Raw genomic sequence first — 13,042 nt, forward strand, 5'->3', positions numbered from 1 at the left:
ACGTGTGTCGCTTTGGATCGGAGCGGTTTCTGTCTGCTTTCCGGCGGCTAGCGGAAATGGTAAAGACTGCCGGTCTTGCTTCCGAGATTAAGGCGGAGCTCACCATCTGGAGCATCGTCGATAGAACCGACTGTGGTCCTTTGGTGCAGAGCCGAGTGGAAGGTCTGAATCAGAGGATCAGGCGGTTCTGTGACCGTGTATGGTGCAGATTCCTTGACTTGCGCCATCGGGTGGTGGGTTTCCGGGTTTCCGGGTTCCGCTGAATAGGGCAGGAGTCCACTACACACAGGAGGTGGCTACACGGGTAGCGGGAGCTGTGTGGTAGGGACTGGGCTGTTTTTTAGGATTGAGGGTCTCAGGGAACCACAGAAGGGGCGTCCGTCAGAAAGTGGGCAGGTAAAACGCAGTAAGGTAGCTGTAGAAACGATTGGTATTGTAGCTGTAAATTGGCATAGCTGTGTTGGGAAAGAACCAGTGCTCCAAGCCGTAATAGAAAGTACTGAAGCTCAAATAGTTGTAGGTAGAGAGAGCTGGCTAAAGCCGGAAATAAGTTCAGCCGAAATTTTTTCAAACGATCTAACAGTGTTCAGAAAGGATAGATTAAATACAGTTCGTGGTGGAGTATTTATTGTGTCAGAGACAGTTTGTCTTGTAGCGATATTGAAGTAGATAGTTCACGTGAAATAGTATGGGTAGAGGTTATACCTGACAATCGGACTAAACTATTAATTGGGTCGTTTTACCGACGCCCCGACTCAGAAGACATGGTTGCTGAACAGTTCAAAGAAAACTTGAGTCTCATTTCAAATAAGTACCTCGCTCCTACAGTTATAGTCGGTGGTGACTTCAATCTACCCTTCCAGTTTTCAAGAAGGGTCGTCGAGCAGATGCGCAAAACTATAGGCCTATATCTCTGACATCGATCTGTTGTAGAATTTTAGAATATGTATTTTGCTCAAGTATCATGTCATTTCTGGAAACCCAGAATCTACTCTGTAGGAATCAACATGGATTCCAGAAACAGCGATCGTGTGAGACCCAACTCACTTTATTTGTTTATGAGACCCAGAAAATATTAAATACAGGCTCCCAGATAGATTCCATTTTCCTTGACTTCCGGAAGGCGTTCGATACAGTTCCACACTGTCGCCTGATAAACAAAGTATGAGCCTACGGAATATCAGACCAGCTGTGTGGCTGGATTGAAGAGTTTTTAGCAAACAGAACACAGCATGTTGTATTCAATGCAGAGACGTCTACAGACGTTAAAGTTACCTCTGGCGTGCCACAGGGGAGTGTTACGGGCCATTACTTTTCACAATATATATAAATGACCTAGTAGATAGTGTCGGAAGTTCCATGCGGCTTTTCGCGGATGATGCTGCAGTATACAGAGAAGTTGCAGCATTAGAAAATTACAGCGAAATGCGGGAAGATCTGCAGCAGATAGGCACTTGGTGCAGGGAGTGGCAACTGACCCTTAACATAGACAAATGTAATGTATTGCGAATACATAGAAAGAAGGATCCTTTATTGTACGATTATATGATAGCGGAACAAACACTGGTAGCAGTTACTTCTGTAAAATATCTGGGAGTATGCGTGCGGAACGATTTGAAGTGGAATGATCATATAAAATTAATTGTTGGTAAGGCGGGTGCCAAGTTGAGATTCATTGGGAGAGTCCTTAGAAAATGTGGTCCATCAACAAAGGAGGTGGCTTACAAAACACTCGTTCGACCTATACTTGAGTATTGCTCATCAGTGTGGGATCCGTACCAGGTCGAGTTGACAGAGGAGATAGAGAAGATTCAAAGAAGTGCGGCGCGTTTCGTCACAGGGTTATTTGGTAACCGTGATAGCGTTACGGAGATGTTTAGCAAACTCAAGTGGCAGACTTTGCCAGAGAGGCGCTCTGCATCGCTGTCCAGATTTCGAGAGGGTGCGTTTCTGGATGAGGTATCGAATATATTGCTTCCCCCTACTTATATCTCCCGAGGAGATCACGAATGTAAAATTAGAGAGATTCGAGCGCGCACGGAGGCTTCCGGCAGTCGTTCTTCCCGCGGAACATACGCGACTGGAACAGGAAAGGGAGGTAATGAGAGTGGCACGTAAAGTGCCCTCCGCCGCACACCGCTGGGTGGCTTGCGGAGTATAAATGTAGATGTAGATGTAGATATAGATATGCTGGAAAAATTATACGTTTAAAGCAGGCGGCAGGCATAAAACATCATCCGAAATTTTACTGAAAGTTTTCTCAGAAAATTATTTTGAACAATTAGTTCATGAGCCCACTTGAAGGGTAAATGATTGCGAAAGCATACTTGTCCTTTTAGCAACAAATAATCCTGGACAAATAGTGAGTGTTGTGACGAATACAGGGATTAGCGACCACAAGGCAGTTCCTGATAGGCTGAATATCCTAGCACCTACAACCATCAAAAAGAAACGCAATGTATATCTATTTAAAAAAGCTGATAAAAATGCTCTTAATGTCTTTTTAAGCGACAGTCTTGACCCTTACCGATCTCGTCATGTAAGTGTAGAAAAGTTGTGGAATGTTTTCAAAGAGATAGTATCAACAGCAATTGAGAGATACATAACACATAAATTAAAAAGTGATGGTACTGATCCCCCAAGGTACACAAAACGGGTCAGCTCGTTGTTGCAGAAGCAACGAAAAAAGAATGCCAAATTTAAAAGAACGCAAAATCCCCAAGATTGGCAAAGTTTTACAGAAGTTCGAAATATGGCGAGTACTTCAATGCGAGATGCTTTTAATAATTTCCACAACGAAATTCTGCCTCGAAATCTGCCAGAAAACCCAAAGAGATTCTGGTCATACATAAAGCACACCAGTGGCAAGACACAATCAATACCTTCACTGCGCGATAACAACAGTGAAGTCACTGATGACAGTGCCACTAAAGCAGAGTTATTAAACACGGTTTTCCGAAACTCGTTCACCAAAGAAGACGAAGTAAATATTCCTGAATTCCAATCAAGAACAACTGCCAAGATGAGAAACATAGAAGTAGATATCCTCGGTGTAACAAAGCAGCTTAAATCACTTAATAAAGCCAAGGCCTCCGGTCCAGACTGTATACCAGTCAGGTTCCTCTTAGAGTATGCTGATAAAATAGCTCCATATTTAGCAATTATATACAACCACTCGCTCACAGAAAGATACGTACCTAAAGACTGGAAAATTGCTCAAGTCACACCAATACCCAAAATGGGAAGTGGGAGTAATCCACTGAATTACAGGCCTATATCGCTAACGTCGATTTGCAGTAGGGTTTTAGAACATATACTGTATTCGAACATTATGAAGTACCTCGAAGAAAACGATTTACTGACATATAGTCAGCACGGATTCAGAAAATATCGTTCTTCTGAAACACAACTAGCTCTTTATACTCATGAAGTAATAAATGCTATCGAAAGGGGATGTCAAATTGATTCCATATTTTTAGATTTCCAGAATGCTTTGGACACCGTTCCTCATAAGTGTCTTCTAATCAAACTGCGTGCCTACGGAGTATCGCCTCAGTTGTGCGACTGGATTCGTGATTTCCTGTCAGAAAGGTAACAGTTCGTAGTAATAGACGGGAAATCATCCAGTAAAACAGAAGTAACATCCGGCGTTCCCCAAGGAAGTATTATAGGCCATCTATTGTTCCTGGTCTATATTAACGACATAGGAGACAATCTGAGTAGCCGTCTTAGATTGTTTGCAGATGATGCTGTCATTTACTGTCTTGTAAAGTCATCAGCTGACCAAAACGACTTGCAATATGATTTTGAGAAGACATCTGTGTGGTGCGAAAAGTGACAATTGACCCTGAATAAAGAAAAGTACGAAGTTATTCACATGAGTACTAAAAGAAATCCGCTAAATTTCGATTACGCGATAAGTCACACATATCTGAGGGCTGTAAATTCAACTAAATACTTATGGATTACAATTACAAATAACCTAAATTGGAACGATCACATACATAATATTGTGGGTAGATCAAAGCAAAGACCGGGATTCATTGGCAGAACACTTAGAAGGTGCAACAGGTCCACCAAAGACACTGCTTACACTACGCTTGTCCGCCCTATTCTGGAGTACTGCTGTGCGGTGTGGGATCCGCATCAGGTGCGACTGACGGATGACATCAAAAAAGTACAAAGAAGGACAGCTCGTTTTGTATTATCCCGAAATAGGGGAGATAGTGTCACAAACATGATACGTGAATTGGAGTGGCAATCACTAAAACAAAGGCGTTTTTCATTGCGACGGGATCTTCTCATGAAATTTCAATCACCAGTTTTCTCCTCCGATTGCGAAAACATTCTGTTGGCACCCACCTACATAGCGAGAAACGATCATCACGATAAAATAAGAGAAATTAGGGTTCGCGCGGAAAAATTTAAGTGCTCGTTTTTCCCGCGTGCCGTTCGAGAGTGGAACGGTAGAGAGACAGCATGAAGGTGGTTCATTGAACCCTCTGCGAGGCACTTTACTGTGAATAGCAGAGTAATCACGTAGATGTAGATGCAGATGCAGATGAATCTGTGAATTCCGCGTATCAACTGCTTCATCGATTATCGAAATACTTGCGTTGCATGATTCTGGTGACTCACCATGTATAATAGTCTATTGTAGACTCCGGCAAGAGACTACTCTCTGCTCACAATGATCGTGAAAACTCGACAGAAACATTATGGGCCTAACTTTCTGCGCTTCTCTTTCTTTGATTCGGATGTCACTCTGAAACCGAGGATCTTCCTTCTCTATAAAAGTAGTAAAGTTGTAGTTTGTTGGGGATCCTTGACTTACTTATCCCATTAAGCATTACCGTCTATCACTAGAGTATTACGCTATACAAATTTACTCCAATAAGCGCAGAACTCCCCTCCGTAACTCAAGTGTTAACTCAAGCTAGTGCGAAGTCAGTCACCTCAGAGGTAGCTGTCTCACATGTAAGTGGTAAAATAAATTTTCATCGCTCGTATTTAGGAAACAGGGAGTCGTGAGAATTGGTGGAAAGCAGAGGCGGCTGCATTCTGTGATGAGTGTGTTGGAAAGTTGGTACAACGCTACGACGGATGTCTAAATCGGACAGGCCACTATGTAGAGAAGTAGCTGGAAGGTGTAGCTAACTATTGTAAATAAAATATTTTTGACTATCGCCGTCGTTCCCGTTTCGTGACATATCAGGCCTTGCTTTCCAAACAGCCCTCGTATATAATGATCCAGCCTATAATCGGAGTCGGTAATTTCCAAGAATGATTGCCTATCGAAGTTGGAGGGCTCCAAACGACACGTATCGAACGTGCGATAGTAAATCGATTATGGAAGTCTCGTGGCGCGCGTTACGAGTATGTTTGAAGTTGTCACTACAGCAACGACAAAAGAAAAGCTTTAGAGAAGCACTTACAAATTCAAAGGACACGACTTACCTTACTCGTCGTCAGTGTTATCGTCTTGTGACAGTCCGCGTGATGTATAAGCGACAGGGACAATTCCTTTTTTCCCGTACCCAAGGTAAACTATGCCAATATCGAGCAGGAATATGGGCAGAGTGTCGCATGCGTCGACTTTCCCCTGCAAACGCAAGTTGTGAAAGGATAGGTACTGGAACAAGTACAGTTCGTCCCTCTGTCCTGGACGCCCTTCTCTTTTTGTAGTGGACTTGACAGACTCCCACAGCCGTTCTATATTCTGGATATGGACACTGGCGTCATCTGAAGAGACGAACTCCGCAGAGTGGTTCACTAATTCGTGGTCGAATCATTTGGCTTTGAGAGTCTGGTACGACTGAAACCTGCCTGTGATGACTTTTGTTCCAGGCAGTATGAAATGTTTTATGAGACCCACTAAAGTCACCTTGTCTTGGGACAATACCCTCAGAACGAAACACTTGCGGAACTCCCTTTCTACCCAACCGAAATGAGATTCGTCTACTTCTACTGTTTTATCTGGTCCACCAATTGGCGCATTGTCATTTTTTACTATCACGTAACACACTTCTCGGCAAAACCCGAAGTAGTCACACACGGTATTTGCCGATAACTCAGTGTCCAGCATGACACAAGAATTACGCTTGTCTCAATCGATAATTTGGAGGGTTCCAACCACGTATTTTTCCTGACGCTGGTTCACTTTCCGCAAAGTCCGCAATGAAATTGCAACGGAATCTCAGTGTCCACACTCCCCTTACGAAGTTTCACAGACTTCGCAGCACCACAGTCAACACAGTCCCTGCTTTCCTCGTCCGGCAGAAGCCCACATTTCCAGCAAAAAGTCAAAAATTTGTCGGTGCTGGACATGCATGGAATTAGAGTTTTCCATGTGAGGCAATCCGCAGAAGAAACGTCAGAAGCAGCAGACATTACACTCGCTATCAAGAGAAACCATGTCGATTTCCCAAAGGAATCACAAACAATTACGGCGGGAATGTAGTATACACGAACTGAAGAAACAACGCAAAACTGATAAAAATGACTATCACAAATAATTAATCATAACGCGCGCCACGAGACTTCCATAATCGATTACTATCGCACGTTCGATATGTATCGTTCGGAGCCGTCCAACTTCGACAGGCAATCATTCTTGGAAATTACCCCGGAATGTATCATGGCGTGAAAGAATACCACTATTGAGTGTGATCAATTCGTCGTAAGTTCGACTGGTGGCTTAATGAAAGTCACGGCAATAGACTATGTACCGGCGCCGCAAAGCACCTTCTTCTATCCTTTGTTGAACGAAGTACTACTCTGTACGAGCACTCCTCTGTCACCTATTTCAACTATATGTGCGCTTGACACTTGGTAACAGCTCGGTGAAAGGCAACAGCAAACCACCTCCACTAGGACCTAGTCGAGAAGACTGGTACATGATGACTGCTCTGCGCCTGCCTGCGTAAGTGTGGGACTCACTTGGACAGCAGAACCGCTGGCAGGGAGATGTGGATGGAATGAACGGGATTGTACGGACGCTGCGCTGCCGCTCACCTGGTAGGACGGGTGCATCGCTGTGCGTAGGAGGCGTCTGCCGGCCGCGGCGGCGGCGGCTGCGGCGCGCAGCATCTTGAAGCGCACCACGTTGTCGCCTAGCAACGGCGGCGCCCTGTCTCCTGCCCCGCATAGTTGCCTCCGAGTCGTGGCACCAACGCGGTGCAGCAAAAACTTGGAACAGATTCAGCGTTTAGTTTTGTGCATCTGTAACAAAAAATGGTTCAGATGGCTCTGAGTAATATGGGACTCAACTTCTTACGTCATCAGTCCCCTAGAACTTAGAAGTACTTAAACCTAACGAACCTAGGGACATCACACACATCCATGCCCGAAGCAAGATTCGAACCTGCGACCGTAGCGGTTTCGCGGCTCCAGACTGTAGCGCCTAGAACCGCACGGTCACTCCGGCCGGCGCGTCTGTAACAATCATCAGTGTTCTGTCCCGTGGCAGGTCTTCAAATGTAGCTCTCCATCCAGTCCTGTCCATTGCTACCCTTTTCGTTTTCTCATAATTCTTTTCTATCCTTATACACTAAGGTGACTACTTTTGAAAGTGAGATGTCCCATGCGTCTAGCTCCAACTACCATTCTTCGTTCAAAGTCTGTTAATTACTGAAGTGCGGCCACAATCACGTCTGGAAGACTTTTCACATGAATCAGCTGAGTGCAAACGACAGTTCCGCCAGTGCAGTGCCCTTTTATACCCGGTATACGCGGTACTACCGCCACACGTATATATGCATGCTGCATGTGACTTTTGTCATCTCAGTGTATTATCGACCACCTGGTATCTTCTGCGTCTTCTTCTTCCATTCACCGTTCCTTCCCAGTCTCATTCACTAGACAATCTGCTCCCGTCCAAATTTCAAGTAGTTGTGTTTCCTCTACCTGATTAAAATTTCTCTCACTTCCCTCATTCTTCTCAACACCTGCTCATTTCTCATTTTGTCTTCTCATTTTATCCCCTCCATCCTCGTCCAAACCTATCTCTCAAATGTTTCTATCCTTCTTTCTTCCTCCTTCTACAATGTCCATGAGCCAGTCGCGGTGGCCGAGCGGTTCTAGGCGCTTCAGTCCGGACCCTCGCGACTGCTACGGTCGCAGGTTCGAATCCGGCCTCGGGCATGTATGTGTGTGATGTCCCTAGGTTAGCTCGGTTTAAGTAGTTCTAAGTTCTAGGGGACTGATGACCTCAGATGTTAAGTCCCATAGTGCTCAGAGCCATTTGAACTATTTTTGAGCAGTGTCCATGTCTCAGCTCCATATAATGCCAGGCACCATATAATGCACTTCGGCAGTCTCTTCCTCAGGCCCATGTCCATGCAACAGTACAAAAGCCTCCTCTTTTTATCAAACGCCTCTTTGGAAATTGCTAAACGCGTTTTCACCTACTTATTGATCGTCCCCGGTAGCTGAGGGGTCAGCGCGACAGAATGTCAATCCTAAGAGCCCAGCTTCGATTCCCGGCTGGGTCGGAGATTTTTTCCGCTCAGGGACTGGGTGTTGTGTTGTCCTAATCATCATCATTTCAACACCATCGACGTGCAAGTCGCCGAAGTGGCGTCAAATCGAAAGACTTGCACCCGGCGAACGGTTTACCCGACGGGAGGCCCTAGTAACACGACATTTACCTAATTATTGCATCTCATATCTTCCATAATGATGTATCCCAGATATCTGAATGTACTATAGTCCGATCCACTAACGATGGCGCCGGCCGTTGTGGCCGAGCGGTTCTAGGCGCTACAATCTGGAACCGCGCTACCACTACGGTCGCAGGTTCGAATCCTGCCTCGGGTATGGATGTGTGTGATGTCCTTAGGTTAGTTACGTTTAAGTAGTTCTAAGTTCTAGGGGACTGATGACCTCAGCAGTTAAGTCCCATAGTGCTCAGAGCCATTTGAACCATTTGAACTAACGATAGCGGTTGGCGTCAGTCGAGAAACGGACGGAGATTGCATTGTTGTAACGACAGTTGCAGTGCGCGCTTACAGCTGCTTTGCGCTTGATGAAATTATAGCTCTCACTTGCTTGTATAGAATTTGTCACTTACCTCCATCATCAGCCGTGACAACTCGCAACAGATGAAACAAAACTTCGATAAGTAACTCGCTATGGTCACGTTTAATGCTCGCATTGGGTGCCTCATTCAGAGCAGAGACTAGAGAACGCTGTTGAACGCTTCTTTGCTGTCGGAGAAAGCATGACGTAGGTGCGCAGAATAAACCTAAAGTCGACCGCCATCCTTTGTGACGCTGCTTGTGAATTGTTCTATCTCTAACCATGGTCTGGTAATTTTTGCGTCGTTTGTTTATGACACTTCCCCTCCCTATCTCTGGGTCGGACCTTATAGGGCTTAGGTCGTTCCGCGTCTGATACTTACTGTCCAATTGGTGAACTACTGTTCTGAAACAACAGTTTTATTTCAAGGAAGGCAACAGCGATGCTCCTTAGTGGATCGAACATTGCGGTGCGAGTCTCGTCCCGGACGTGGGTATGAGTTTGAAATGTGACACTACCATGTATACTTTGTGAAAGTGTCAAAACTGGTATTTTATGTTGTCTCTCAATTCTATGTTAAATACGGGGTGGTCGGAAATTCCCGTTACAAACTTGTAGGACATGTAGAGGGTAGTGAGTACATAACATTTTGAATAGGAACCCATGTCCGGAAACGTATCGTTTCCGTTCAACGACAGTTTCAATGGAGATGATTATCTCATCCACACCAACTTGAGGAATGTACTTAGGCGTGACCCAGTACAATTGCTGGAATCCATTTGAAAAGAATACTGACTCGTTCCGTCATTACTAACGCATTTACATTACAACTTACACCTTACGGTTTACATTAGTCGACAACAACAAGAACCCAGCATCTACGGCCCCAGTCGCAACGTACCGATGCGTTACAACAGCGGCTCGATGTGGCGACCACCAACGTTGTTTCGCACATTGTACCTCCGAAGTATATTCTGGTACGCTCTCTCCATCCTACCTGGCGTCTCTTCAGTGTCTTGTGCAGCGGCCAGAAATAGTTACAGTTACCCAAACCAACGTCTGATTACTGCTACAATAAAATTTCAACCTTACAGTAATAATACTTCTTGCAAGTCATTGTGGTGGTCCAGTCCGTCAAGGAATTTTTTGAGAACTGATATGCGTTGTTAAGAACCAGAACGCTGTTGTTTCGTACTCCACATTCTTTATTGTAAACTGAATGTCTGAGTTTCTGCCTACTGTCATAAATCACATAAAGAATAAGTCGTAGGCTTAGTCATCAGTTTGATGTGGCCTGTCACGCCCTCTCCTGCTAACCTCTTCAGAGTAACGATTACAAGCTACGTTCTCACTTATTTGTTGGACGTACTACAATCTCTCTCTTCTCCCATTGTTTTTATCCTCTAGAGCTTCCTCTATTACACCGGAAGTTCAAAAACGTTCAAATGTGTGTGGAATCTTATGGGACTTAACTGCTAAGGTCATCAGTCCCTAAGCTTACACACTACTTAACTAAATTATCCTAAGGACAAACACACACACCCATGCCCGAGGGAGGACTCGAACCTCCGCCGGGATCAGCCGCATAGTCCTGACTGCAGCGCCCAAGACCGCTCGGCTAATCCCGCGCGGCTGAACTCGTGCCAGCAGATCTTCATCTGTCTCTACAGGTGTCTCATAAATTAGGCTCTTCATACGACCCCACAAGAAGTAGTCCATAGGGGTTAAATCCTGCGATCGCGGCGACCACGCGGTTGAACCACCACCGCCTACCCATCTTTCACCATACCGTCTGTTGAGATGTCTCCGGACAGTCAGTGAAACGTGAGGTGGTGCTCTATCGTGCTAAAATCACATTTCCTGACGGACATTCAATGGCATAGCTTCCAAGAACGGGTCCATTAAGTGTCGTAGGTAGACTTAAGTATGCAGGACCCGTGAGCTTTGATGGAAGGAGGTATGGTCCAATCACATGACCGTCCAGAATACCTCCCCACACGTTAATTCCAAACCTGTCTTGAAATCCCTGAACATGCGTGGCATGAGGGTTTTCGTCCCCCCAAACATTCAGAAAAGAGCATTCAGAACACAATCCCTTGCGAACCTACATTCATCTGTGGAGAAAACTAGACGTGGAAACAGGGGCACGCCGATGCAACGGTGCAGGAACCATGTGGAGAAGGCGACGCGTTGTCGAAAGTCTGCTGGACCCATAGCGTGTACCTTTTGTAAGTGATACGGATGTAATTGTTGCTCATGCAGGATGTCCAAGACGGTATTGTGACTAACAGCCATTGCACGCGCAATTATTCGCGAGCTCGTTGACGGGCTATCTTCAATGCGACGCAGTACACCTTCCTCAAATTCGGGAGTGCAGCGTAGCCGTGGAGCACCACAGTCCTAGCTACTTTCAACATTGTACCACAGGATGGACCTGTTCAGCCACAGTGGTCACACAGTCTTTGGCAGTAATGTGACTTTACGTAGTAGTCGTGGGGTTCATGTAATACCACGACATGACTGCCCAAATCATCACCGAGTCCCTGCCATGACTCATTCTTGAGTCGTAAACTAGGTCAGATGTTGAAAACAGAAGTTGAGACAGCTGCAGGGACTCATCCGACCAAATTATATTCTTGCATGGCTCAATAGTCCAGGTTTTATGGCTTCATCACCACGTTTTCCTGTTACGAAGACTTGCATCACTGAAGTGCGGTTTTGGAGTTCCAGCTCGCCCTGCATTTCCTTGCTTATGCAGCTCCCTTCGTGTTGGTTTGGTACTGACAGGTGTCGCAGGTGATTTTTGACGCTCTTCTCTCCATTTCTGTCACCATCCTCTTTTTCAGGCCTCGATGGAATACCTGTCAGATTCTATACTGAATTTGCAGCTGAGTTAGCTTCTCTTCTCACCATAATTTACTGTAGATCCCTCGAACAAAATTGTGCTCAGTTCTTGGAAAAAGGCACAGGTCACACTCTTCTAAAAGAAGGGTAGTGGAAGTGATCCACAAAACTACTGTCCGTTATCCTTGACATCAATTTGTTATAGAATCTTAGAACATATTCGAGTGCAAACATAATGAGGTATCTTGAACAGAATGACCTCCTCAGTGCCAACCTCTGTGGATTTCGAAAACATCGACCATGTGAAACCCAACTTGCACTTTTCTCACACAACATACTAAAAGCTTTGGGTCAAGGCAACCAGATAGAAGCAGTATTCCTTGATTTCCGAAAAGCATTTGACTCAGTGCCACATCCACGCTTATTGTCAAAAGTATGATTGTATGGGGTATCAAGTGAAATTTCTGACTGGATTAAGGAATTTTTGGTAGGGAGGACACAGCATGTTATCATGGATGGAGCGTCATCACCAGATGTAGAAGCAGCTTTGAGTGCGCCCCAGAGAAATATGTTGGGCCCTTGCTGTTCATATTGTATATTAATAACCTTGCAGACAATATTAATAGTAAACTCAGGCTCTCTGAAGTACTATCGGAAAAAAGCTGCATAAATATTCAGTTGGATCTTAACAAGATTTAAATGTGGAGCAGAGATTGGCAACTTGCTCCAAACATTCAGAAATGTAAAATTGTGAACTTCACAAAATGAAAAATCGTAGTATCCCATGACTATAATATCGGTGAGTCACTGTTGGAATCCGCCAACTCGTACAAATATCTGGCTGTAACACTCAATAGGAATGATCACAAAAGTTCAGTTGTGGGTAAAGCAGTTGGTAGACATTGGTTTATTGGTAAAATACTGGGAAAGTGCAATCAGTCTACAAAAGGGATAGCTTACAAATCACTCATGTGACCGGTTCTAGAATATTGCTCAAGTGTTTGGGACCCATACCAGGTAGGACTAAAAGGGGATACTGAACGTAGACAGTGAAGGGTAGCCTGAACGGTCACAGGTTTGTTTAATCTGTGAGGGGTTTCAGACATACTGAAGAAACTCAACTGGTATACTTACAAAGATAGATGTAAATTATCCCGAGAAAGTCTGCTGACAAAGTTTC

The sequence above is a fragment of the Schistocerca americana genome, chromosome 1 (genome assembly GCF_021461395.2).
Source record: "Schistocerca americana isolate TAMUIC-IGC-003095 chromosome 1, iqSchAmer2.1, whole genome shotgun sequence".
Classification (NCBI taxonomy): domain Eukaryota; kingdom Metazoa; phylum Arthropoda; class Insecta; order Orthoptera; family Acrididae; genus Schistocerca; species Schistocerca americana.